The sequence below is a fragment of the Bos indicus x Bos taurus genome, chromosome 20, assembly GCF_003369695.1.
Source record: "Bos indicus x Bos taurus breed Angus x Brahman F1 hybrid chromosome 20, Bos_hybrid_MaternalHap_v2.0, whole genome shotgun sequence".
NCBI lineage: Eukaryota > Metazoa > Chordata > Mammalia > Artiodactyla > Bovidae > Bos > Bos indicus x Bos taurus.
This window is the reverse complement of record NC_040095.1, coordinates 18,696,399-18,723,800: the sequence shown is the minus strand read 5'-3', so window position 1 is coordinate 18,723,800 and position 27,402 is coordinate 18,696,399. Positions and strand designations below refer to the sequence as shown.

The following is a 27,402-nucleotide window of genomic DNA, read 5'->3' as shown; positions in this document are numbered from 1 at the left end:
TTACAACAGTATTGATAGTACTTCTTTTGGTGAAAAAAAGCAAAATATGCTGCATAAAATATTTTTAAATGTTTAAATGCAGACATTATCTAGAAATAAATGGAAATGTTCAGACACCAAAATCAATAGAAAGCACAAATCTAGAGAGCTAGGTGTCCTCCTGAAGCTAGCCACTCGCCTGGTAGCATCCACCCACCTTGATGACCTAAAATGAAACCCACTGAAGACAAGCCAACTGCACAGTGTGGAGCAGAATTAACACAGCTGCGTGGTCTCACCTCCCCAAGAGCTGTGAGGTCCACAGACTATCATTTCTTCCTCCACCTCCTCCACCTCTTCTGTCCACAGTGTGGAGAGATGGTTCTCAATCTTAAGTATGAAAGCTGCTTTTTAACATCAGAAATCTTCTTTAATTCTCCTTCATACACACATATACACGCACAAAGAAGTTGTATTTTCACTTATTTAATCCAGTATCATTTCCTAAGGAACTCAAGAATTGATAAACCCCAGGGAATAAGTCTGTGCACACTCTGTAGTTCAGCCTCCATATAGGAACAAGTGGAACAGAGGAGAGAAGACCAAAAGCCACCAAGGTGCCAGATCATAGAGTGAAAACTCACCATGACTCAAGACTCCAAAGAACTGTCATCTAGACCCAGTGTCCCCTCCTGACTAGAGTAATCACAATCAGCTCACAAGATTAAGAACTGCCTTTCAAATTAAGTGGGCAGGTTTCAGACCACTGTCCATCTATTTTGCTGAGCAACATACCCAAGTGTTCTTCAAAGTATATAGTAAGCGCTCAAGTGTTTGTTAATTTGCCTCGTCTCAGTAAAACCTCAGAAGGCTTGGTAGTGTCTCTTGGCCATCAGGACCAATAGGAAAAAACACAGATGGGGCGCAGGCTGGTTTGAATTTGTTGTCCCCTTCTGCTGACAAATCCTTTTCAGTTAGTAAACAAGACCTAGGTAGCAAAGCTGCAAATTCTTATCATTCTTTCCTCCTTTCCAAGTGTTTCTCCTCCCAGCTTCTCATCTGATGCACCAAACACACAAAAAAAGCAAAGTAGAGTATTTTAAAAAAAATGTATGTGCTTCCTGCATTGTAAAACTAAATGAAATATACTCCTTGAATGAGTAAATCTACCTCTGGAATTCCAATTTTTAAAAAAACTTAAATATGGAAATGGTTTCTACACAACGGCATTCCACATAGCATTAGTCTCAACAGCAAGAAAATTAGAAACAGCCTAACTGATCTATGACACATTCCTTGATGAAACAGTTATATACATATTAGAGATGAGAATTCTCATGAGACAATGGTAAGCTCAACTTCTCAAATTCAATTTCCAATGCAATGACCTTCGTGGAACTTTAGGGTATTTGTTCTTTATTTTTTCTCCAGCTTGTGTCTATTTTACGAGAGAGGGAGGGAGGGAAGAGGGACGGGAGAGCTTTCAGGAACTTGTGTTACTTTAACAACTCAATATACATTTGAAAGGCAAAATGTACAGGAAATAGACAATGTTGATCTTAGCCTCAGCACCCTAACATAAACAGGAATGGAAAGAAATCCCATACACAAACATTCTCTGAAAACAGAATCTCTAATTCTATTTTGCTAGAAATCAAATGAAAGTGAAAGAAGAGAGTGAAAAAGTTGACTTAAAGCTCAACATTCAGAAAACTAAGATCATGGCATCTGGTCCCATCACTTCATGGCAAATAGATGGGGAAACAGTGGAAAGTGTCAGACTTTATTTTGGGGGGCTCCAAAATCACTGCAGGTGGTGATTGCAGCCATGAAATTAAAAGACGCTTACTCCTTGAAAGGAAAGTTATGACCAACCTAGATAGCATATTCAAAAGCAGAGACATCACTTTGCCAACAAAGGTCTGTCTAGTCAAGGCTATGGTTTTTCCAGTGGTCATGTATGAACGTGAGAGTTGGACTGTGAAGAAAGCTGAGCGCTGAAGAATTGATGCTTTTGAACTGTGGTGTTGGAAAAGACTCTTGAGAGTCCCCTGGACTGCATGAAGTTCCAACCAGTCCATTCTAAAGGAGATCAGTCCTGGGTGTTCATTGGAAGGACTAATGCTGAAGCTGAAACTCCAATACTTTGGCCACCTCACGCGAAGAGCTGACTCACTGGAAAAGACTCTGATGCTGGGAAGGATTGGGGGCAGGAGGAGAAGGGGACGACAGAGGATGAGATGGCTAGATGACATCACTGACTCGATGGACGTGAGTCTCAGTGAACTCTGGGAGTTGATGATGGACAGGGAGGCCTGGTGTGCTGCGATTCATGGGGTCGCAAAGAGTCGGACACGACTGAGTGACTGAACTGAACTGAACTGAGGATTCAAATTTAGAAATCATTAGAAGAAATGTTCCAAGTGGTATTAGTTGCAAAGTAGATATGAAAGGGTATCTTCATGGAAGCACTTATCCAAACTATATAGAAAATACTAAACTGAAATCTAATACTACAAAGCAAGTTTAAAATCAAATAGCTCAGAATTTATTTTCTTGTACTCCTCACTGTGGATGGTGACTGCAGCCACGAAATTAAAAAGACATTTACTCCTAGAAAGAAAAGCTATGACCAACCTAGACAGTATATTAAAAAGCAGAGACATCATGTTGCTAACAAAGGTCCATATAGTCAAAGCTATGGTTTTTCCATTAGTCATGTATGGATGTGAGAGTTGGACCATAAAGAACACTGAGTGCCAAAGAATTGATGCTTTTGAACTATGGTACTAGAGAAGACTCTTGAGAGTCCTTTGGACTGCAAGGAGATCAAACCAGTCAATCCTAAAGCAAATCAACCCTGAATGTTCCTTAGAAGGACTGAAGCTGAAGTTCCAATATTTGACTACATAATGTGAAGAACTGACTCATTGGAAAAGACTCTGATGCTGGGAAAGAAAGAGGACAGGAGGAGAAGGGGGCAACAGAGGACAAGATGGTTGGATGGCATCACTGAGTCAGTGGACATGAGTTTGAGCAAAATTCTGGGGAGAGAGTGAAGGATAGGGAAGCCCAGCATGCTGTAATCCATGGGGTCGCAAAGAGTCAGACATAATTTAGAACAACGGCAAAGAAAATTGTAGAGAGGAGCACAGCACAATAGGAAAAAGTGAAAAGTAAACTGCTTTTTAATACAAAAGTTATGACCAACCTAGATAGCCTATTCAATAGCAGAGACATTACTTTGCCAACTAAGGTCTGTCTAGTCAAGGCTATGATTTTTCCAGTGGTCATGTATGGATGTGAGAGTTGGACTATGAAGAAAGCTGAGCACCGAAGAATTGATGCTTTTGAACTGTGGTGTTGGAGAAGACTCTTGAGAGTCCCTTGGATTGCAAGATCTAACCAGTCCATTCTGAAGGAGATTAGCCCTGGGACTTCTTTGGAAGGAATGATGCTAAAGCTAAAACTCCAGTACTTTGGCCACCTCATGCAAAGAGTTGACTCACTGGAAAAGACTCTGATGCTGGGAGGGATTGGGGGCAGGAGGAGAAGGGGATGACAGAGGATGAGATGGCTGGATGGCATCACCAACTCAATGGACATGAGTCTGAGTGAACTCCAGGAGTTGGTGAAGCACAGGGAGGCCTGGTGTGCTGCGATTCATGGGGTTGCAAAGAGTCGGACACGACTGAGTGACTGAACTGAACTGAACTGAATACAAAGTAAAAAGCAAATCGCTATTTTTCTCATATGCAGGTAGTAGCTCGATACTCTGTGACTCAAACACTGAATGCATCTGATTTCAAGTGCTAGAAAAATTAACATTAATTAAGCTGAGGGAATTACTGCACTTGTGTTTTTATATCAATTGAATCCACCTAAGGAGAATTAAAACACAAAAAGCTGAAATAAAACTGATGTAATTTATGTCACTATTGCTAATTAAAATGTTGAGGCTTTCCCAGTTAAAATGACTAAAATTAGAACTCACACATCTCACATCTAAGGAAAATCAAACTGAAATCACATATGTTTCTCAAGGTAGCAAATAGCTTTTCTTTTCCTTTTTTCCTATTTGCAGCATTCAGCAGTAGAGCAGATTAAGAGATCAGAATCATGCCACTTTAAATGACTGACATTTACTGTCTAAGGTAGAGCTCAAGGGTTTCAATTCAAGTAAAAGTCCAAGGATGCAAATACCAATCGAATGACTTACTGGGCTAGGAGAAGGTGAGTAAGTGCCTTATAAAACTTATAAACATGGTTTCTAAACAAAAGCTTCAAATGATGAAAATGATATTCCCTTATTCAGTCCAGTATTATTTGAAGGATCATGACATCTCTTTTAATAAATAAGAAGTATCTGAATCCTATAGCCTTTTGAGGGTTTTTTCTTCTTTATCTTTTGCACATTAAAATCAAAGTGGTTTTCAAGTAAATTGGGGGGGGTGCAAAAATACACAGGCCTATAGAGTACTGTGTTGGGACAATGGTTGATGGCTTGGGAAGCAGTTGTACATTATCTTTTTAAAAACAATATTTAATGTCCAGTACAGACAGTAATGTCGACAAACAGATTGCCAACCAGTTGGAATGTGGACCCAGGTGGAGAGCCACTCAAATAAGCCTCCTAAGTAGGTTACAGAGTCATTCCTGGAGATTATAAGGAAGAATTTCAAACAGCACCATCTGTTAGAACTACTACGCTGAAAAAACTACACTAGCTGGCTATCACTTAAAACACCATGGGCGTTCACTGCACCTGTGCTGGAACAGCATGGCGATAATCCATGGTCACATCCTGGCTCTAGCTTTGTAAGCCATGGCTTCAACTCAATCCCATTCAATCAGAGGCCTGAGGTACCAGATACTCGGAGGTGCAAAGATGTGTCTTCCCACAGATGGCCCCTGGAGTCCTGCTAGGGCCCGAGCCTCAGGTCCTCCTTGTAGGACCCCAGCTCCCACTTATATCCTGTCCCAAGTCTCCAGGTTAGGAGCCCTGCACTCAGGCTTCCCACTCAGATAGCATCACCATGCACGCTTAGCTTACCCCTATGCACTGGCTACCTCCTGAGCCATCCTTAACAAGGGGTACAAGCACAGATGCCACTGGTGCCCAGTAGGTCACAAAAATGGGTGAAGTGTGGCCAGACCTGTGTGAATGGTTGGGAGGTAGCAGATGTGGGCCCCGCCTATAGAAGGCCACCCCACTCAGCCCCAGGAGGTTGTCAACATGCAGGATGCAGGAAGGATATTGCCAAATGGCCTGAATCTTCAAATATACACATATTAAACTGATTTGCAAATGTTGGTCTTTTTTTCTTAAACTGTTTGGGACAAACAAAACATCATAATGTGGGGTTTCTATAGCTGATTTTAGTCAGGTTTGGAATTCTAAAAACACCTTGATACAGTCACCCATGACTGTGACCTCAAAAGCTTCCTGCTCTGTTCCCTCTTCTTAGAATCTCTCCAGAGCTTCAGATAGTGCAGGGCATGAATCAGACAAGCTTCACAGGCACTTCACCAAAGAATTCCCATCCCACCTGCTATTGTTTCAATCAATTCAACTCTATAACAGACAGATAAAAGAGGCTCAACCATTCTTGGCAGTCTTCTCTAGAAACTGCCTCAGCTTCTTGGATGACCCAGAAGTAAAGATAAGAAACTCCATTTGTGGTAGTAGAGAAAAGGGCCTTTGCTTGAAGCCAAACAGCCACAATCAACAACAGCACAGTCTCTAAGATCTGTCTGGTTCAGCCTCTGTGGTGGAGATCATGAACTGCCTTCCAAATAGTCACTTTCTCCTTCTTCCTTAGTAACAGAACTCCACCAATAGCTAGGCATATCGCTGCTTGACGAAACAATCTGAATTTCCCAGCCTCCCTTTCAAGTAATTAAGGTCATGTGACTAAATTCTGACCAATGAAATATAAGAGGAAGTACTGTATGGGCTTCCGGGAAGGAAGGTTCCCCTGCCTTTCCTGCTGGCTGGAATGCAGAGGTAATATCTAGAACTCCAGCAGCTATCTGGAGTTAACTTTGAGAATGGAAGCCATGTGTTTAGAAAATGGATTACAGAAACAGAAGGAAACTGGGCTCATGACAACATTCTAGAATCGCCATGCCATTCCATCTGTCTACTTCCAGACTTTTTTTTAACACGAGAGATCAAACCTTTGTCCATTTAAGCCACTTTTTGAAAGGATTATTCATAGCTGAATGTCATCCTTAAGCAGCATGGTATCCCCCTTTACCTTGGCCATCTTTGCTCCATCCAATTCTTTGATCCTTTTTAAACTGTTCTCTTGTGAACTAAATCCTCCTATATACTCAAAGTTTTTCTGTCACTCTTCCACCCTAATCAATACTTGCCATTTTCCTGATGATAAAACTTCTCTTCCAAGGCAAAGACTTTCTCTTTTGCCTGTCTTTTCAGCTTAGCAAGGCTCACAGTTACTTAACAAATGGCATTTCTCTCCTCTCTCTGGAGACAAACTGAAATGTACACTCCCTCGGGTATGAAAATTATGCTGTTGACCCATCATCCCTAAAGCATCTTGAGAAAGTATTTTTTGCCACCTTTCCATCTCTCCCTTTCTCTTCTCAAAGATGGGCAGCATGAACAGGCAGGGCAATAGAGCAAAGGCTGAGGCCATAAGAGAGAGTAAAGCTAAATGGCTCACCTGCCAAAAGAACTCACTGCTTTGACCTCTGATTAACATTATGCCTTACCCCATAGAAATAAGCAGCCTTAGACATCCGCTAGAATATTGGTATTTTCAATCTCTAGTTTGAATGACAGGACCCTGGAGGCAAAACATTTCCTGTGGAGATTCTGTACTTCTGCCTGCTCTTGCTTTTCTAGCTCAAACAACTCGATTTTGTTGGGCTTCAAAGTACAGTTCAAGGGACATATTTTATAAGTCAAGTTAATGGCCCTGGGGATAATACCGGTGTGACTCATCGATGACAGGAAAAATATGAGGTATGTGTAAACATTCTGCAGCAGGTTTGAAAAGACCCAATTACAATTATGTCTAGGACTGTTTCTAGTGGTTCTTCCATTATTTTACATGAAATAATATAATGGCTAGTGAATTAACTCTGGAACTTTTTAGAGATAAGAGATGGTCCAATAGCATACTGGTCATGATAAATTTCAAGAGAACAGCATCTCCCCAGCTATTTTAATTGACAGATAATTAAGTGACTTATAACATCCCCAAGGAAGGGGGAAGAAATATATCTCAGCTGAGCCTTCAGAAATAATTCCCAAGCCACACTACAGAGCTGGGCCATCAGAAGAACAACTGCCTCTTCTGTGATTAGCTGCCTACCACCTCCAGTTCCATAACCACAGGACCACACCACAATTAGGAATCAAACATTAACAGGAAGGCATGAAATCACGAGGATCCAGGAGCCACCGGACCAGGAAGCTGCTGGCTCAGCTGCTGCTGCGGTCTGTTTCCGCATCATACACTACCTACTGTGTCCTTCACGGGCACAACTGATACCCCACACTCTGCCTCTTCACACTCATGCAGCTAGCGACTGAGCCCTGGGACTTGTGCCAAAGCTGAGAGCAAAGCAAAACTTCTCCATGGCCCCTTACCACCTTATATCCAGGAAATTCTGAGAAATGGCTTTGTAACTTTCTACCTCCTGCCAGTTGAAAGGATACACTAATAAGGGCTTGGAACAGATGTTGAGAGACTCCACCATTTCTACCATAGAATAAATTTACTCTTAATGTATCATATTACTAAGTATATATCAAATACCTGATTCACACACAATCGTATACGTAGCCCAGGCAGTCAACAGCATTTGCTGAGAAAGTCTGGCCAAGGTGTTGGATTTTTAGCAACTTCAATTTTCATCAACATAGTATCTAAACTATCTCATTTTTTATACCTCCATTTACCACACCGTAGATAAACAGTCACTGCATGAATGCTTATGAATGAGAAGGATGATCATGGGAAGTGTTCTGCAAAGTGCTATAAAAAGATACACACTTTCCTAAGAATCTTAACATCTAATAAGAGAATATAGTACAGACACCCATGAATGAGGTGACTGATATAGAAAAAACGTTCCAAACCAATCCTAAAATTTAGTTATAATTGCTTTCGATGTAAATAGTCTACAAGGGAAATGGGGTGGAGTAGGTTTGCCTGAATGAGCACCCCCACTTGACTGTTTAAGAAACACTGTTTAGTAGCATTCACCACTTTTCTTCCAAAATAGCAAACCCACAAGTACTGCAAAGGGAACAGAAGTTCATGCTGGGATCAAAGTGTATCACAGAAAACACCAAGGCACTCGATTAAATACTGTGAATTGGTTTTTAGACCATTGCTAAGATGTCTTTGAAAAGAATGGTCTGAGACATTCATCTCTTTCTGTTGGACACTGAAATAAATATTCCTGGTACTAAATCCATCCTCTTACAATCACTGGGGAAAACTACAGTTTGACCACTGATAAGGCTGCCCATTGGGCAGAATCCACTTTCCTGTGTAACCATTTTTGCAATAAATCATGCAGAAAAGGCAGTGTCAGTGATAAGGCTGTACACTTGATTGCTATTCCCTCAGCCAACTCTTATTAACACAGAATCCAATTAGGGAAATGCCATAAGATATAATAAGCATAATTCATACATTTCCTGGAAGCAATTGCTATGTTATTATTTATTTCTGGTTTTATTTTTACCACAACTGAAGAACACACAGGCAACGAATTACAATGCTATAACTGTAGTTTGAAAATACTGTAAAAAAATTAAAATAAGCCCCAGGGACTATAGTCAGGAGACAAATCTAAGGAAGGCTCCTGGGCTTCCCTGTGCCTGTTAAATGTATCTCATTGCACATTAGACTCTATGGTATTTGTGGGCAAATCCCTATGCTAGCAGCAAGGATGTCTGGCTGCACAGCTGGACTAGCTAGGCGGTGATAATCAATGTCCCCAGAGCCTCCTGGCAGAGGGCCATGTGCCCCTAGAAGCCAAAAGAGCATCAGTGCAGTACCCAGACTCCTCGGAATTCACGTTGGCTCCTCAGCAGCTGGAACTAGTGCAGAGACTGTGAATTATCCCAGACCAAGAGACACCTTCTACTCCACTACTTCCCCTTCCATTTATCCCTACTTCTAGCCTGATTCTCAACTCAGAGGAATTCAAAAACAAAGTCTGTCTTCCCATCTCCTCATTTCCCCAACTCGTCAGTACTGAGAAGCCTCAGGAGGGGTTCTGGGAATGTCCCCAAGAAGTGGAGAAACCCCAGGGCGCCATGATTAACTTGTCAGCAGACCTGAGAGCCACATGTCTCAAAGATCTAGAGTTGCCCTATTATCAATCCCCAAGAACTTGACCACTGCATTCCCATTAATATTAACAGTGTTCTCACCAACAATACAGAGGAATTACTGGGTTCTCTCTGGCTCTGCTTCTCGAACAGGCCAAGTAATTGCCGTGAATATTTTGTTATCAAGATGAACATTTAGCCTTAACCTAGCAAAGATTATTGGTGCTTTTCTTCACTTGCTATTTTCCTTACACCTTATATATTTAAATGGACTTTAGCTGCAGTTTTTATTTTTACATATTTTATAAATTTTGAGAAACCCAAATAGTGATATTATATTTGTGCATTCTTGAATAATATCTTTCCTAAACATTTTAGTTGACTCTGGATATTCCGATATCTATTTATGACTAGAAAAATCCTCTTGAAGCCATTTGCAATGGCCTCTATCTTCTTCTAACTTCTACCTTCCTTTTGAGAAATTTCTAGTTTTCTATCTTCCCCCATCCCCTGCCTGTTTTAATCTCTGCCACCTAGGAAGCTAATCTTTAATCTCCCATCACTTACTATAGGAATATTGTTGAAGAGAAGAATGAATATTGATAAGTGACAGTTATAAATGATGTTGATGTTGTTGATAGCTCACGCTAAATTTATTTGATTTTGCATTTACTAGACTTGCTTGATTAGAAGTATACATTACCAGGGACTCCATGGCTTGAAAAGATGAGAAACAAGGAAACTGGTATGTTGGTGTCTGATTCCAGCCATGCTGGTGGTACCTCTGTGAGCTCTACTACGTACTATTCAGTTAGCTTGAAGCTATAGAACTGACCACTCTCATCCATCAACACAGCTACAAGCACCCATGTCAGAAATCCACCGGTCATGTTGTTATAGGTCAGGAGGAAAAGTGAGTTTGATAAAGAAATTACAGCGATTAGAGGTAGAAATAAAGGAAAGAAAAGAGTTTCAGTCCCAGTGGAAAACAGGCAGAAGGGGCAAGAACGGGGCACCAGAGACAGGTGTATTTAGTCAATACAAGAAAAAAACAGTTGAAATCAGAGTCAGGGGAACTGTCCCATGGGTTAGATAAGATCTCAACAATTCATTTCCCACAGGGCCTGCTCCACAGACTACAGTTTATATTGGTAAGGCTCTTCCCACATACCTCTGCTATTAAATATTTTTTTAAACTTCATTATATTGATGAATGCAGAATCAAGCTGTGCAGTGAATTCATTTTTAAACTGCCTGACTTATTTTTCTGAGTTGTCTTTGTTTAAAAAAAAAGTCCCTATTGCTCTCTAAACACCTATAATGAATAATCCATGCCACAATTTCTTTTCATATTCACTAATCTTTATATATTCAGCTTTCTATTAGCTGCAATTTCAATTCATTAAAAAATGATATCATCCTGGGACTAAAGCTTGATTCTTGTTTTTTATGCCAAAGCAATTGCATTTCAAAGAGTAAAATTTTATGTGCTTTCCACTTGGAATTTTTACCAGATTCCTGTCTTTTGACTATTGCCACCTCTCAGTAGAATTGAAATGAGAAGAGAACATTTAAAAAACTTAAACACTGGGAATTGAGAGCTTTGAATATTCAGTTATGTGAAGTAGGATGCATGGTGAATATAGAAATAGTTTTTAGATCTCCTGGGTAAAAACATCAGTAGTGATAGTAATGGTATAAGTAATAATAACACTATATATTTTTCAACTTGTGTTCCTGATCCACCCTTGTGTACTGAACTGAGGTGCCAATCATATACATTTCACATCTCTGTTTCCCACTTACACTGAGTCTCCCTGACCCTATCACTATCAATAATAGCAGTATGCCAAGTGATAATTATGTATTAGCTTATGTAATCCTCACAATAACCCTATAAATCCATATTTTTATTACTTTCTACAATTTTTGAGTAGAAACTAGGGCACTGAGGCTTTAGTAATTTCTTGACTAGTAGGAACAAGGGATCTGAACCCAGGCAGTCTGCCAATGGAGCCTACATACTTTAACACTCTGGTATATTGTGATGGTCCTTTGTCTGCTTCCCAGTGAGTGATGTGGACATACGTAGGAGGATTCAGGAACGATTGGTTCTATACCCATGGAGAAGATGGATTATACACACAGGTAGCAGAGGCTTCCACACTGCTGAATCCCAGAGAATAGTAGACACAATTAAGCAAAACATATATCCCTGGCTGGCTTTTTTCCTCACCCTTTTGCCTTTTGCTTGTCTAGTTGTCCTTTTGATCACCGCATTTGGCTTTTGATTCTGTTAGCCTGGGTAACTGGCAGAGGCAATGATAAATGATCGTGTTTTGGCTAACCGTGTCAGATATATTATGGTATACTATATTGAGCCAAGAAAGTATCTTATGCTGGTAGGGTTCCTTGGTGGTACCAAGCGTTGCTGCTGGCACAGTGCACCCAACAGACATTTTACATAATAGCCATCCATCTCCTCCAACCCACATCACCATGGTGACTACAGACCTGCCATTCCAGGGCCTGAACCTTCCAGACCATCCTCAAATTTACCCAAGCAAAATGCCAAAGCCCCTTGGTAGCTAAACGCAGAGTTAGTTTTGCACATTATTTAGTATACTGTTTCATTCAAGTTCAGTATGATAATATTACATGAAAGAACTGCCTGTATTTATGTCCTGAATATAAGTAAACAACAAACGGATAAAGTCAAATCATGCAAACAAAATGTATATAATGGTATCATATATCATGTTTAGGTCATCTCCCCACTGCAGAAGAGTAAACAGAAATAGGCTTTTATTCTCTTTCTATTGAGAATCTTGGGTCTGTCTTCAGTCATTCAATCAATAAAAAGCTATCAACTGGGTGCACGCTATGTGAGGAGTGCAAGATAACGAAGATAAGACAGGCACCTCTGTCTTCAGGTGGCTTCTATGCTAAGTGTTAAAATAAGGACATATGCGATCTTCAATTAAGGAAGTCTGAATTATAAAAGATTTGTAAGGAAAAATACTTCTCTATATAGCAACCCACTCCAGTGTTCTTGCCTGGAGAGTCCCAGGGACGGGAGAGCCTGGTGGGCTGCCGTCTATGGGGTCGCACAGAGTCGGACACGACTGAAGCGACTTAGCAGCATACTAAGATTTTGGAGAACACAGCCTGAACAGAATATTATGCTAAAAACATGTTGGAAAAAAATGAGTTCCTAAAGGTGGGTCTTATAAGAAAGTAGTAGCTGATTTTCCCCCACAAAGATTTGGCTAAAACAAATAAAAGGCTAGAAGTGCCTATTTCTATTTCATTCTTTAAAGTAGTTTAGTCAAGAAATTGTGTCCAACTTATGACCCCATGGCTGGAGCCTGCCAGGCTCCTCTGTCCATGTGATTCTCCAGGCAAGAATACTGGAATGGGTAGCCATTTCCTTCTCCAGGGGAATCCTACCGATCCAGGGATCGAAGTCGAGTCTCCTTCGTTGCACATGGATTCTTCACTGCTGAGCCACCAGGGAAGCCCTATTTCATTCTTGGGGCAATAAAACAGAAAACTACCTGTTCCCTAGAGGCCTTTTGGTGTGGACAACTCTTTTAGTATATGGCAAATGGCTTCTAAACACATCTAATAAAATCTCTGCTGGCCTTTATAAAAAGCCAGCTTACATTTCCCAAAGCCATTCCTATGCTTATTATCTACATGCCAACATTACAGAATCATTTGGTAAACAGTCACCCTTATCTAGCCATCTGAACACAAATGCATGCACACACGTACACACGCACACATTACTTCTCCCATGTTTCTAGTCACACTATTTTCTACTAAACAAGATATGCTTCTTCCGCATATTCAACCTCTGCACTTCTGTAAACACCTTTTGTTAACTGGAAGGGCAGAGGGTAAATGGAATGTCCCTGTAGGGGCAGAAGTGCATGTGGCTTATCACTAGAGGAAGGTCTCCTCCAGCAATAGCTTCTGTCTGTGACCTGGGAGCTGGAGGGAGAACAGAATCCAAGGAACAGGTGTGACTGATACATGAAAACAGGCAAAGCAAACTTGGTTTTTGAAGCCACATACCAACAACATACTCTTATTCCTTTTTGTCTCAGACAAAGCAGTAAAACAATCGTCAAAAGCCCCAAATTCAGATTTATTATGGATGGAAACCTCACCTAGTCAGCCTTATTTAACATCGTTAATCTGAGGAAACCACAGAGAGAATATTCACACTCAGCTGAAATGTAGCTGCTGTTGGAAATAGCTAAAGGAGGGTCCCCATCCTTTCAAGAAGTAATCCACAACCTTCACACAAAAGATCTGCCTGTCAACATGCAATGGCTCAAAACAAACTTGTCACCAAGTACACAGCTGCTATGTACTAAGGGGAAAATACGGGGAATTGTGATCAGAAGAACGGAATTCCATGGCTGGAGGAGGACACAGTTAAGGGACCAACCTCAGTGACCAAAGGCCAGAGAGCAAAAGGTACATTTAAACTTGTGTTAATCACTCAGTCGTGTCTGACTCTTTGCAACCCTGTGGACTGTAGCCCACCAGGCTCCTCTGTCCATGGAATTCTCTAGGCAAGAATACTGGAGTACGTAGCCATTCCCTTCTCCAGGGGCTCTCTTCCTGACCCAGTGATTGAACCTGGGTCTCTTGCATTGCAGGCAGATTCTTTACTATCTGAGCCATCGGGAAAACTACATTTAAGTGTAATGGTACACAACCCCTTACATTCTAAGTGCCTCCCTCTGTATCTAACATTGTACGTGGCTCTACAGGAGTCATCGCATAGGGACAGTGCTGAGTCATCTCATAGGGACAGTGCTGAGTCATCGCATAGGGACAGTGCTGAGTCATCAAGCCTTCTCCCAGGAGCTACTGCACATGCAGTTGGCATTTGTGCTCTTATTATCATCAGGAATGAATCCTATTTCAGCATTCCAATTCAATGGGCCACAATTGGAAAATGAATGGAGAATTTCGGGAGGCAGTCCTGACCCCATGACTCACAGTCAAGTGAGCACTATTTAATTGAATTACCAGTTGAATAAAAATTACTTTAGGAAATGAACTATAAAATCCAGGTCAAGTTGTAACATCATTATTAACATCACTACTGGAAGTACTAGGGACCTTGAAAATATGATCTTGAGTGCTTGCCAGAATTCTACAAAGTAGGTAAGCGTCACAAGAACCTTCCCTACCTGCACTGAACATTGTATCCATTTCTAGGGTTAGCTGAGTGAGTGATGATAGAGTGAGTGATAATTCAGCAAAGCCATCCAATGTAGTATGTAGCATAGTGATCAAGCACATAGTAGGAGCTCCATAAATGTTGGCTGAATTTAAGAATCAATGCATTGATTACAAATTAATAATCGGTTACCTGATACGTCTGTGAAAATTAATCAGTCACATAAAATACATTAAGGGGGGGAGTCATGATTGGACTACAAGGAGATCAAACCAGTCAATCCTAAAGGAAATCAACCCTGAATAATCATTGGAAGGACTGATGCTGAAGCTGAAACTCCAATACTTTGGCCACCTCACGCGAAGAGCCGACTCATTAGCAAAGACCCTGATGCTGGGAAAGATTGAAGGCAGGAGGAGAAGGGGACGACAGAGGATGAGATGGTTGGATGGCATCACCAACTCAATGGACATGAATTTGAGCAAGCTCCAGAAGATGGTGTAGGACATGGAAGCCTGGCACGCTGTAGTCCATGGGGTCATAAAGAGTCGGACATGACTGAGCAACTGAACAACATGATTAAATGAATCAATGGTAATTTTGATCAAGAGGCTAATGACAACCACTCTCAAACACCCAAATGTGCTTTAAGCTATAATCAAATAGTCTCCTTTTTTTTGCTTCTGCATTTTCTCTGTTTAAGTCTAGATCCTGGCACCTGTGAGCCAGGATTCCTAAACACTTCTGGTTTGGCACTGCCCCATTCAAAACAATTTTTGCTCAAATAAACTCTTTAAAAAAATTTAAGTAGTGATTTTGAATAAGAAAATGAGACATTCTTTGATAACCAGCCTACCCTTTCTATTCGAATAAATCAATCTGCGCCAAAACCAAGGAGACAAATAATAGATGAATGTCCTTTATTTTGTTCATGACTATACTTTGTGTCCCTCTTGTGGTTAGGTGGAGCCAGTCACAATGACTTCAGTGAGTTTTTGAGTTGAGGTGCCTCATGCTGGTTCTGCACAAAAGCACTTAACCCCTTAGAGTGGACTGGCTCTGCACAAAAGCACTTGATCCCTCTGAGCTTGCTTTCCCCTCAAGCATGGCAGTGGGCAACATCTGAGATGCTGGCTACTCCATCAACCTGTATCCCTGAGTGAGGATGGTCGGCAGAGTGCCTGGTCAACCCATAATGGACACACAGTGTGAATAAGAAATGAATCTTTGTTCTTTAACCCCTGACACTGTTATGGTAGCACATCTTATTCCAGACCAATTGATAAAAGGAATACAATTCCAGGATGCTAGTTTCCACAAAACAACAATGAGCCATGATCACATCAAAGCTCAAACTCACAGTTTCTGAATTTTGCTCACCTCCATCCCAGACCATCTTCTAATCTTCCTTTATTATTACCCTTACTCTAATTGGTTTATTAATTGCACAAGAATTTTAAAAATTCTGCTCTCTGCAACAGGCTGTGATCAGCGCTGGGAATAAAAGGGAGAGAAGGCAATTTATGTCCCAAAGAAAAGCAATGCATGTTCTAAATGAGATTACATTTAGAGCTCAGCTCGACAGATGTGAAACAGACCCAAAAATTGTCCTGAGCCTCTCCTTCCTTGTGTTTGATCTGTTTCTATGGACTGGTGTCAGAAATCTCTTAACCACAGAAGCCCTTTTTGCTTTCTTTTCTTTCAGGTCTTGACAAGATGCCTGGTGGGTCAGATGAGTCATTGTTTGGCAATCTAAGAATTGTCAGTTGTACTTTCATCTTTCATATTTTTCTGTCAAGAGGCAGTATTCAACAGAACTGTATATTTTCTGCCACATAGTAACAACAAGGATGGTGACTGACGAGAGTTAAATCCCTATGGACTATTCACTTTAGTTAAAATTTCATCAGCATCTTGGAACATCCCCTGTTCAACACGTCTCAGGGGAAAGATAAGAAATATTATTTTACTTCTGTTTGATTTTAAAAGATTAAGTCTGTTGACCTTGGTCCCTGATCACCATTCATAAACAAATACATGGATCGTCATAGAGTCTCAGGATGGTAGGAAGATGATTCCTTTTAAAAATCTGACACTAGCTATGGGCTTTATCTCTGGTCGCTTATCATCTTAAGTGTATGCTTTCCCCTTCTACTATCAGAAAAGCATTTATCAGCCATGCAGACAGGCTCAAAGCAAACTGGAAGCCCACTATGTTTATTTTTTGCTCTGAAAAAAAATCTCATCAGCTTCCTATTCTTGTCAGAATTATGAAGATAAAGCTTTGATGTGCATGATTTGAAAAAATGACATTCACTGTAAGGTAATATTAGGGTCTGACTTTCAAGTATTATACATTTACTTCTTTATTGTTTTAAGGCAATGCTAGTGATTAACTGCTCAAATCATGTAGCTAATTTCACCATTCCCATATTTTCTCATTTCCTCACTGTCCTCTGTCCTTATTCTTCTCCAATTCTGACAAATAATAAAATTATATTCCAGTCAAGAGTGAAATAGTCACAGGTATAGCCACTGAATGGGAACAAACTGGTTCATCTAACAAATACCTTTGAGTCCTGACTTCATACTAGATGCTGGTATAGATTCTGAAAATAGAGCAATAAAGTCCAGTAGAGGAGGCCATACTCTCACATGTCAATGGAGAGACAATAATCAATAATATCAGTTCAAATAAATGCTGTGAAGAAAATGAAATAGAGTTACAGGATAGAGTGATGGGAGAGCTGGGCTTACCAAAGAACACTTCTCTAGAAAGGTCAAGTTTGCATCAAATTCCAAGTGAAAAGAAGCCAAAGAGTTGAGGAAAGAGACATCTAGAAAGAAGGACCAGGAGGTTCAACAAGGAGCTTGGAGTGAGAAAGAGCTTAGCCCATTCAAAGAAGAGAAAGCAGATCTTACTAGATGGAGACAAGGGAGAAAGGGAAGGCAGAGGCCAGCTCAAGATGAGCCACAGAGTTCAAGGTAAAGCCCTTGGATTTTGTTTCAAATCCAGTGAAAAGTTATTGGAAGACTTTAATAGAAGAGTGACATTAAATGTAGATATGCAAATATCAGTCCAATCATCTGACAAAATCAGTCAGATCTTTCCACTTTCAAACACGATGCTAGATCTACCAATTCTACAAAGAAAGTATGGGGATATCCCCCAAGTCCAGGGGGAAAACTCCTGAGTTCCCACCTTTCATTAGTGCTCCAAAGCTCACACTTGCCACCAACCAACAGGCTCAGGAGGAATATGCACCTGTCTTTTCAGAAAGCCCACCCTATTGGGATGTCCTATTGAGCTACTTCCTAAATTCTTACTATACCAATGTGATGTGTTACTCGAGCCAGGATCAATCAGAAGACAAACGTCAGCTGCTATGTGGAGGACGGTCAGGCGGGGAAAACTGGAAGCTAGGGGCACAGGGTATCTTACCAACTCTGGTCCAGCATTACATGGGCTTGTATGAAACTTCCTTAGATGGCACTGGAAAAATAATCAGCTTGCTGTAAAATATTAAATTTAATTTGTATTAAAATATATAATAAAATATAAAGCATTAAATATATTATTAAATATTACTGAATTTTAAAACATGTTTCATTCTGATCCTAATAGTCTTTCATAAAACCTTAAAAGATTTTCTGCCATGGGATCAAGTGAAATGTCACTTTTTTTCTTAAGCAAAAAGATAAAATTTATGAACCATGCATATGCCAGTTCTGTGAGATGCCATCTTGATTAAAATGTGCTTAAATTTGCTTTCAACTTGGCAGAGCTCCATGGGTGCTTAGACATTAAAACAGCTGGCATTTCTGTCAAGAAGTTTTGTATTTCTTTTTAGAAATGCAGATTAAATTGAGTTACTTTAAAATCCCCACTCTTGAAATCAATATATACAGATCAGGTCTATTCTCAAAAACAAGAAAGTTTTATTCCCATCCCTCTCTTTTTACTGCCAATCCTAAACTCTTTTGTAAGCCCACGAGGACCTCATTGAAAAGTCTTGAGAGACTTGCTTTAATCAGGAAGCAGTAGGCTAATAATTATTTTTTTAATAGCCACCAATAATGCCTACTTCCCATGTGGCACAGTGGTAAAGAATCTACCTGCCAATGCAGGAGATGCAGGAGATGCAGGAGACATGGGTTTTATCCCTGGGTCGGGAAGATCCCCTAGAGTAGGAAATAGCAACCCACTCCAGTATCCTTGCCTGGGAAATCCCATGGAGAGAGGAGTTTGGCAGGCTACATACAGTCCATGGGGTCACACAGAGTCGGACTTAACCAAGCACGGTCATGAAAAATGCCTATCCTCCAAAATGCAGAGGGATGATTAGATGATATCTCTACTTCAAAATTCACTAAAAGTAGAGAAGTTTCCCATTCAACTACAAGATGATACTGGACACCCTTCTAAGGACACACGTACATCCCTTAGAGGCAGAGATCACAAACTGACAACCAAACACCTAATGTGATCAACCTATTTTCCCCATGTCAACGGGTAGCAACAAGTCTCACAATGTTAGCATAGTATTTTTAAACAGTTGAATTAATTGGCTGTCAATATTTAAAACTCAGGAGATTTTACGACTTTATTTTCAGCTCATTTGAAAAAAAAGTCAAAAGATCTGAAACTTCTACAGGTACACATGCTTGCTCTTCAGCAAGACAACAATCCCCAGATGGTGAGTAATGGACACTCTCCATGGGTGGAGAAATATTTGATTTGCTACGACTCTACCATGTCCTATTACATTGTAATCCCTCCCTGAACCATTCACTTACAACACCTATCTGACCAGTGCAAACCGTCTTTCGTAATGAAGAGACGGATTGGATGCATATATGGATGTATGGATGGATGGGCGGGTGGACAGAATGCAATTAAGCCCCAAATTATGCAGCTTGCTGAACAGTAAATTTTTATAGCAAGCACTGTTTTGAACCAAATACACCAAGGTTCCAAGACTTCCCCAAAATTAGAATTTTGAATTCCTCGGGCTAACCCAACTGAATAATAGACTTAAATAGTTGAGACTAAGACTCTAACTACTTCTGGATCTAGACCAGACCGTTTCTGCCTGCTTTTCAAAACAGGAGACCTTGGGGGTGATCACGGCCATTCGCTAGCCCACATGGCACCTTTGTGGAAAAAGTTCCCCTTCCTGTGGGTTGACGCGTCAATGGCTTGGCAAGCAGAGTAGGACTTCCTTTTCACTGCACTCAACTCCCACACCAGCCCAACTGTACGGTGATTAATCTGCACAGATATAGGCAGCACCACAGCCCTGGAAGTGAACTGTACACAAACCACAAATGAAATCAACATGCAAATGAAATTCAACCAGAGAGATGCACCTGATAAATCAAGAGATTAAAGGGACATGAAGATCTGTGTGTGCTTTCACTGGTAAGCTGGATGTTTAATCTCTCAGATGAAACAGATCTTAAAACTTTTGAAAAAGGGAAATAAATGAACACTACCCCAGGCCAAGAGAGCTGAAGATCAAAGCACTCTACCTAATCTCCAAGATCATTCTGTCCTGATGAACAGGTCTCCTACATGGGTAGATACACACACTCTATTCAGAAAACCAGTTTTTATTTATTGGGGGTAAAAATAATTTACAAGAATTTTTTCACTTTACTATTTTTGAAGTATAGTCAAATTTACAATGTTGCAGGTGTACAGCAAAGTGATTCTGTTATTATACACACATATTTATATGTATATTCAGATTCTTTCCCACTATAGGTTATTATAAGATATAGTTCCCTGTGCTATACAGTAGGTTCTTGCTGTTTATCTATTTTGTATATAGTAGTGTATTTATGTTAATCCCAAATTCCTAATTTACCTCCCCCTTTTTCCCCTTTGGTATCATAAATTTGTTTTCTATGTCTTATGAGTCTATTTATGTCTTGTAAATAAGTTTATTTGTATCATTTTTTCAGATTCCACAAATAAATAATACCAGATGATATCTGTCTTTCTTTTTCTCACTTACTTCACTTAGTGTGATAATCTCTAGGTTCATCCATGTTGTTTCAAATGTCATTTCACTCCTTTTATGGCTAAGTAATATTCCATCATGTGTGTATGTGTATATATATAGACACACATATACATGACATCACCTTTATCAGTTCATCTGTTGATGAACATTTAAGGTTGCTTCCATGTCTTGGCTATTGTACATAGTGCTTGAGAGCATGTATCTTTTCAGATTAGAGTCTTTGCCTTCTCCAGATATATGCCCAGGCATAGGATTGCAGGGTCATGTGGTAGCTCTAGTTTTAGTTTTTTAAGGAACCTCCATACTGTTGTTCATAGTGGCTGCACCAATTTGCATTCCCACCAGCAGTGCATGAGGGTTCCCTTTTCTCCACATCCTCTCCAACATTTATTGTTTGTAGACTTTTTGATGATGGCCATTCTGCCTGGTATGAGTGGGTACTTCTTTACAGTCTTGATTTGCATTTCTCTAATAATTAGCAATTTTGGCCATCTTATGTCTTCTTTAGAGAAATGCCTATTTAGGTCTTCTGCTCATTTTGGGCTTTTATAAGAATTTTGTATCAATAAGAAGTCTATATCAAATGAAAACTTTGAAAATACAATTTCTTTTTTTTTTTTCCATCTTAAGTAGCCCATTCAAGGTAATTTTTTCCTACTCCTTAATGGAACATGAATTTCAACACTTTGTGCCAGTCTTACTTCCCTGCAATTTCCCCTGTCCTAACTCACTGTTCAATTTTGTGTTTCTGGTGCCTGCTGAGACCGTGATACTCTCAGCTTTCAGTGGGAGTCCTGATGGCCTTGCTCATCAAGTTTGTCAGTACAGTCTTCTGTACTTTTTGAATCTGAAGAATAAGCACTTAACACAGAAGGGATATTTTCCCAGTCCAGTGGAAGTAACAAATGTCAAATATCCCTTCAACTCTCCTAGAGGAATCATCAGGGCTAAGCCTCCAGCCCCAAGATGACCTCGTGCTTCCACTTGACCTGACATAGCTGCCCTGACCTAGAAGGAGGTTAAGAAAAGCCCTGCCCTCTCCAGAGAAAATACTTTTGAATAATGTATGTCATCACTGAATGTTCTTTTTCAGATCTTATAGATAGTGGAAATGAAAGAAGCATTATGTAGAAAGAAATTCATTTTGCATCTCTGAAATATCTTTGATCTTCTCCCATTCCCTGGTTTTACCCAAGGACAAAACATTTGCAAACATTTCAAAATGTAGTCATGTAATTTTCCCTTTCATAAAATAACAACAGTAATAATAAAGTTGTCTTCATCTAACATAAAAGTGTTATACCCTTCTCCTAAAGAGAGCTGGTGTTCTGTTTCAATTTACAGGGACAAAGATGCGACTTCATATTCCTTCATATGCGACAATGTTGGAAAGGCATTGTAGTTGTCCGGGGTTCTCACTGTAGCCCCTAGGACACAGTACATGAGATGGTTGAATAGTAAGGTTCTGGGCATTGCCATCTTGAGAGGTACTTAGAGGAGTTTCACAGGGAACATCATGACCTATGTTGGCTGGTGGTGGGGGCGGGTAGCAGGACATGTTGGCGGCGGGGGGTCCCTTTTTTCCTTCTCCCAAAATCTCACTTTAATACATTAACTAGGAATTCCCACAGCCACCTACTGGTACTCGGGAGGAGGTATCCTTCCCTAGCTCTGCCATTCCTCCATTTTCCATTATGGGTAGAGAAAAGGATTATCTGCTTGTTGGGTCCCCCTCTTCCTCAATCTCTCTTTCTCTCTCCTTCCCTCGCTCCCTCCTTCTCAATATCTGGACCACACCATCCCACCCTCTCCATCACCCTCTCTCTGTCTTCTTCCTCTCTCCTCCTCCTCTTTCCATGCCTCTTTCTTCCTCCTTCTAGCTATCTGTAACTCTTCTCCCCTCTACTTTTCACCCTCCCTTTCACCATGAACTACCATCCTGAAATCACAGATGGTCTTCTGTTCTCCTTATTTAAATCCACAGGGGCAGAACTAGCTGCTTGGGGACGGAGAAAGTAAGTCCACTGTGAGGAAAAATGGTGGGAAGCCCATTGGGCCCAGCTCCATAACGAAGATGTGTCAGGATTAAAGAAGAGATTCTTTATGATATTTAAATGGGCTCTTCAAAGCTCTCAAACTTTTTGGGCAACTCAATAGAAGTAAATAAATGGGTTTTAACAAGATAGACCAAAGGGAAATTATACACAATGAAATTTCCTCTCCTATTTATATGTATCTGTCCAGGTGATTTTGAGGGATCATAAAATGAGGGGCAGTGATCATCAGATTCTCAAATGACAACTGTGAACTAAAACAGTCCAATGTATTACTTATGGAGGATGTTTTCTTGTTTTTTTTTTTAATTTGGTTTGGCTGTAATGTTGGCCATGCCACAACAGCATGTGAGGTTTTAATTTCCTGACCAGTGATCAAATCTGCACTTCCTGCAGTGAAAGCACAAAGTCTTAAACACTGGACCACCAGAGAAGTCCCTGGAGAATGTTCTAATATAGATTTTATGTTTATAGTCATTGTGACTTACGTCCTGACTTTTTAATGATAACTGTACATACTATGATGCATTAAATCCCTTTGCACATACATTGCTATTCCTCGCGGTTCAGTTGGTAAGAATCTGCCCGCAGTGCAGAAGACCCGGATTCAATACTTGGGTCAGGAAGATCCCCTGGAGAAGGGCATGGTAACCCACTCCAGTATTCCATGGACAGAGGAGCCTGGCGGGCTACAGTCTATGAGATCACAAAAAGTTGGACACGACTATGCGACTAACACTTTCACTTCACTTTTCACTTCCACTTTATAATAGTGTAATTTTAATTCACTAGCATAAATAAGTCAAAAACTTAAAAAATATATCATTCCCTGACTTCTGTGTCTTTATTTCTCTATTGGTCTAGGACACAGAGAAAGGATGGAGTGTAATTAAGCCCTCAGATTCCTAACAACTCCCACTGTTAAGAATAGAGTGCACAGACAGAAGAGTGAGTCAGCTGATTCAAGGACCAAGGAGGAAGAAAGTGAGACCTGCATGGCAGCCCATCACAGGGAAGCTGGGCCCAGTGAGAAGCAATGAGTAGCAAACACACTGCATGCCATACTGACTTCCCAACCTCATCATTGAAAAAAAAAATTCTATGTTTAACAAGGCTGAGAATTGTCTGCTTACAGTCATGAGATCCTGAAAAACGAAAGTCAAGAAAATAAGGAGGAAAAATCAGGTCAGACATGAATAGAGGCCATTCTGTTGGTAATATTCAGTTACAGGCTTTTGCCAGGATTTCAACTGGGAGGAATTAGAAGATAAAATCCAAAACCTGTCATGTAGTATTTGTACGTATCCAGTATTGTATCACTGGAGAGAACTGAGTTAATATCTGTGAGTCATCCTGCCAAGAGCGAGTGGGCCAGGTAAGCAGCATCCCTAACAGAACGGAGACTTCACAAGGCTTATTCCCGCCAGAAGGGCTCTGGGTGGGGCAACCGCACATCCCCATTTACACAGGACAGTGCTGCGTCACATCTGTTGTTCAGCATAATGATTAATAGCACATCTTTTTATTCTCAAAAGATCTCAATTTTCATGATCAATTAAAGGTCCCTTTGTTGTTGTTGTTTAGTCAATAAGTCACGTCCAACTCTTCTGCAACCCCATAGACTGTAGCCTGCCAGGATCCTCTTTCATGGGATTTCCATGCAAGAATACTGGAGTGGGTTGCCAATTTCCTTCTCCAAGGGATCTTCCCAACCCAGGAATCAAACCCATGTCTCCTGCATTGGCAGGCAGGTTCTTTACCACTGACACAGAAGGGAAGGTCCCTTTAGGTATGTGCTATGTAATGGATTATTTGTATTCCATTACAGGTGTCCAGGGCTTCCCTGATAGCTCAGTTGGTAAAGAATCCACCTACAATGAGGGAGACCTGGGCTCAATCCCTGGGTTGGGAAGATCTCCTGGAGAAGGAAAAGGCTACCCACTCCAGTATTCTGGCCTGGAGAATTCCATGGACTGTATAGTTGCAAAGAGTCGGACATGACTGAGTGACTTTCACTTCACTTCACAGCTGTCCTAATATATGTCACTGATTGCATTCAACAGAACCTCTGGAGCTGAGGAAGAAAATGTAAATGAAACTTATTTAGAAATTATCTTCATCAACCATTAGAGATAAAATATAAGGAAAGATAGAATACAAATCAACCCAAAAAAGTAAGAAGCAATATGAGGAAAGAAAATGCAACACTGCCCTTAATTTCCTCATCCTCTGTCTTAGAGTTGGTTACCCATGATAACTGGAAAGCAATCTTAGAAATGAATATAATCCATTAAGAAAATTTTTTTAACCTTTGATTCAAGAGACAAATGGTCTTTCTATTTTAACCAAAATACCTAAGTAGCAAATAGATATTACTAACACAAAGATCTTAAACCTAGTTTTCTGAGGAAAAGAAAAAAAGGTACTTTCAGCATATACATAAGAAAGAATTGTCCCCCTTTTAAAGCCACATGGAGAACTTAACTGTTACATTTCTCTTGCTAGGAGACCACAGACCAGAAAAAGCCAGGTTCAAGCTCACAACTAGAGCAAAATCTTTTACATCACCTATAAGTTGCTTAACATGGTAATGCAGCTATCAGTTTCCCTATACAGAGGTCTAGAGCCTAGTTAACAAGCAAAAATGAGATAAGGTCAAAATATGAGCTGTCAGGGTCTCCACTATATCCACTTTGAATTAAACTACTGACTCCTCCCCATGTTGCACTATGAAAATGGCTTGACTCATGAAACAGGACAGGACATAGTCACACAGATGATGAATATTCTATCTTCAGTCCCATAACAGCTACACAGCAGATTCATCATATCAAGATGCTCTCTACATCCATTATCTAGAAAGGTAGTAATTCTTCCTCTTCCATCACAACCATCATGTCCCGAATTTCTCCCAGTCCCCCGCATCCAATATAACTGAGGACACATTCAATAATTCGATCTTTTCTGCTGAATGCACTTGTCAACAATTTCAATACTGCCCTGTCATGATTCCCGCCTTCCCTCCAGGCCATATGTTCTTTTTTTTTTTCCTGTATTGAAATAAAATATAAGCACAGAGAAGGACAATGGATTTTCACAACATTTTTAAAATTAGAACACTGCAGCATCTAGAGGCCCCCTCTTACGTTGCATCTCAGTTATCTTTTCCCCTTAAAGTTAATCACGATCCTGAATCCTGAGGCCAAAGGTCTGTTCCTAAGCATCATATGAACAAAATCATGTAGCATACACGCTTTGGGTGGGCTTCTTTTCTCCACACCGTGTTCTTGAGATTCATCCATATTGTGTGTGACTGTCTCTCATTCCTCTGTATTGCTGTATGGTAAGTTATGTTTTGACTATACCACAAATTAGTGAGCTGCTTTCATTTTTTGCTATTACAAATAATGTTACTATGAGCATTCTTGCACATGTCTTTCAGTGGTCTAATGTACAGAGTTTTGCTAGATATGCACCTAGGAATTGAAATCTTAGACTCTAGTTTATTATATATGCTCTTTCACAGATATTGAAAAGCTTCCCAAAGTGAATCTACTAATTTATACTCATACCAGCAGGGTTTCTATTGCCTCTCATTCTCAGTGGTGCATGCTAAGTCATTTCAGTTGTGTCTGACTTTTTTGCAATCCTGTGGACTGTAGCCCACCAGTCTCCTCTGTCCATGGGATTCTCCAGGCAAGAATACTGGAGTGGGTAGCCATGCCTTTCTCTAGGGGATCTTCCCCACTCAGGGATCGAACCCACGTCTCTTATGTCTTCTACATAGGCAGGCAGGTTCTTTACCACTAGCGCCACCTGGGAAGCTGTCAGTCATTTCCATTTTAGCCAATCCGATGGATGTAGTAGTATAGCATCAATGTGGTACTGTGGATGTAATTTAAATTTCCTAGAGACTGGTGAGGTTGAACTACTCAGATTTCCTTGTTTGTTTGTTTGTTTTTGTCTATGCTGGGTCTGCACTGCTGTGCAGGCTTTCCTCTAGTTGCAGTGAACAGGGGCTACTCTCTGGTTGAAGTGCACGAGCTTCTCATTGCTGTGACCGCCCTTGTTGCGGAGCATGGGCTCTAGGCTCACAGGCTTCAGTTGCAGCACATGGGCTCAATTGTTGTGGCTCCCAGGCTCTAGAACACAGGCTCGGTAGCGGTGATGGATGGTCTTAGTTAACCCTAGGCATGTGGGATCCTTCTGGATCAGGAATCAAACCCATGTCTCCTGCATGGGTGGATTCTTTACCACTGAGCCACCAGGGAAGCCCGCACCCATATTTCTTCACATTTGAGCTTTTACTTAGCCAATGGTCAATCTCAGTCATTCAGCTCCTCTCGGTTAAACTTATGAAGGATGCTGCCATAAGAACCAAGGGGGTGTACACACATTCCACTCAAAGCCATCCTGCTTGTTGGCCTTTGTCACTGTCCACCAAACATTCCACATCAAGACTCAACCACCTAGTGGAGGCCAGCCTCCTCTCTCCTGAAGTAATCCAGTCAGACACACGCTTCATTACAAACCTACCTGTGAGCTCCCCACATAATCTTACTTCGCAGTAAAGAAAGTGTGCCGAGTTCTCTTTGCCACTTAGTATGTATATGGCCAAGTGCAAGTCATTTGACCTCTTTTGGACTCAGGTTTCTTACGTGGAAGTGAGAGCATTGCTTACCTCACAAAATTGTTACAAGAATTAAAGGATTGTGAGCTTTAAATCCCTTCTTCAATGTCTAGTAGGTATTTTGCACTTGGTAAATATTATTTTTTTCCATATCCTTTTATCTCTCCACCATTATTAACCTCCTCCTT

General features: G+C 40.6%; 1 protein-coding gene across 1 annotated transcript in view; it reads right to left on the bottom strand.

Annotated features, from left to right (window-relative positions):
* The window catches only part of PDE4D (phosphodiesterase 4D), a 1,572,172-nt gene that overhangs the window by 1,434,166 nt on the left and 110,604 nt on the right, over window positions 1-27,402 (bottom strand). Inside the window, exon 2 of the mRNA XM_027520402.1 lies at window positions 17,944-18,014. The gene's annotated coding sequence lies outside the window, so the exon portion shown is untranslated. The remainder of the gene's footprint in view (window positions 1-17,943; window positions 18,015-27,402) is intronic.